Source organism: Epinephelus fuscoguttatus, linkage group LG15 (assembly GCF_011397635.1).
Source record: "Epinephelus fuscoguttatus linkage group LG15, E.fuscoguttatus.final_Chr_v1".
In the NCBI taxonomy this organism is placed as follows: Eukaryota; Metazoa; Chordata; class Actinopteri; order Perciformes; family Serranidae; genus Epinephelus; species Epinephelus fuscoguttatus.
In genome coordinates, this window is record NC_064766.1 from 17,501 (window position 1) to 19,799 (window position 2,299).

The following is a 2,299-nucleotide window of genomic DNA, read 5'->3' on the forward strand; positions in this document are numbered from 1 at the left end:
CATATCATTTTCACTGACCTCCATACTGCTTTCTGCTTCCCACAAATTGAATCCAAAACATCTCTTGTGTTAGTGAAAGCTACACACTCCTTAGTAATGTCTCAGCATTTTTCAAAGAATATTTCATCATTAAGCAGGTTTGGATTAAATTACCAATTATATTTAGCCCTCTTCCATCCAGCCTTGATGCCTATAACAAGAGAATGGTGATCTGAGATCAAGATATAATGATGTTTTGATGAGGAGATCACTGGTGTTCATGTAGAGTCAGTTAGAAATTAACAGTCCTCTTGTGGGTGCTGTGAACTTGTGAAACCAAAGTGCTGTACAGTTAAAAATGAAGAGATACAAGTGAAGTAAAATAATAAACAGATCAAAGTGCTGTACAGTTAAAAATGAAGAGATACAAGGGAAGTAAAATAATAAACAGAACAAAAACAGCAACCAACATAGATCAAGGCACAAATAAACACAAAGACAACATCAGGAGGACTCAAAACCTTTAGTAAAAAGGAACATTTTTAGCCTTGACCTAAAAGAGTCGATGGAGGGGGCAAGTCTGACAGAGGGAGGGATGCTGTTCCAGAGTCTGGGGGCTGCGACCACAAAGGCACATCCACCCCTGAGTTTAAAATAAGTGCATGGAACAGTTAAAAGCCCTAGGTCAGCTGACCTGAGAGGTCTGGAGGTGGAGTATGAGGTTAAAAGTTCTGTCATGTATGAGGGTGCCACTCCATTCAGGGCTTTGTATGTGAATAAAATAAGTTTAAAATCAATACGGTACTGCACTGGCAGCCAGTGGAGAGAGGCGAGGACGGGGGTGATGTGGTCTCTCTTTTGGGTACCTGTCAAAAGTCTGGCTGCAGCATTTTGTACTACTTGTAAATGAGAGAGATGACTGATTAATTCTGGTGTAAAGAGAGTAGTCCAAGCAGATGGAAATGAAAGTATAGATGACTTTTTCTAGGTCCTTGAAACTGAGGAATGGTTTGATTTTTGAGATGGTGCGAAGTTGGAAAAAACTGGCTTTGACTACTGAGTTGACCTGTTTATCAAACTTGAGTGCAGAATCGAAAATGACACCGATGTTTTTGACATGAGGTTTGATAAGAGTGGACAGGTTGCCAAGACTGTTGGATATCAGGTTGATGTCAGAGGGGCCAAAGAGAGTGATTTCCGATTTTAGCTTCATTTAGTTGAAGGAAGTTTACTGCCATCCAGGACTTTATTTCATTGATACAGTTGAAGATATTGGTGAGTTTGGATTGGTTGTTTGGTTTGAGGGAAAGATAGAGCTTAGAGGTCATTGTGGATTTTTAACAGAGCGGATTCTGTGCTATGATTATCTTTAAAACCAGATTGAAACTTTTCCAGGATGTAGTCTCTTGAATTCTGCAAATATCAACAAGGTTCAGTGATTTCATGAGATTGTTTAGAACAACTGTGGAGTCTGGAGGATTTATTGGGGAAGACCTATCCATAAATGTATCTTAAAGGTAGTTGAGATCGCCACTGGTAATCAGTTTGGTTGTTGATAAATCTGAAATGTGTCTGAAAACACTACGAAAGAAATCTGGGTTATCAAAATTTGGCTCATATGGTAAATGGACCTGCATTTGTATAGTGCCTTTCTAGTCATCCGACCACTCAAAGCGCTTTTTACACTACGAGTCACATTCACCCATTCACACACTGGTGGCCGGGCCAACATACAAGGTGCCACCTGCTACTCAGTTTTAATACACTCACACACCGATGGAACAGCCATCGGGAGCAATTTGGGGTTCAGTATCTTGCTCAAGGATACTTCGACATGCGGACTGGAGGAGCCGGAGATCAAACCGCTGATCTTTCAATTTGTGGATGACCCACTCTACCTCTGAGCCACAGCAGCCCATATATGATCAACAGGGTGACAAGAATAGTAAAAATTGTTGCCAGTCACAATTAGAAAGCTGTTGTGGTCTGGGTTTTCATTCATTCATTCATCTTCTAACCACTTCATCCTCTTGAGGGTCGCGGGGGGGCTGGAGCCTATCCCAGCTGACATCGGGCGAGAGGCAGGGTACACCCTGGACAGGTCGCCAGACTATCGCAGGGCTGACACATAGAGACAAACAACCATTCACGCTCACATTCACACCTACAGACAATTTAGAGTTACCAATTAACCTAGTCCCCAATCTGCATGTCTTTGGACTGTGGGAGGAAGCCGGAGTGCCCAGAGAGAACCCACGCTGACACGGGGAGAACATGCAAACTCCACACAGAAGGGCTCCACGCCCGGGATCGAACTGGC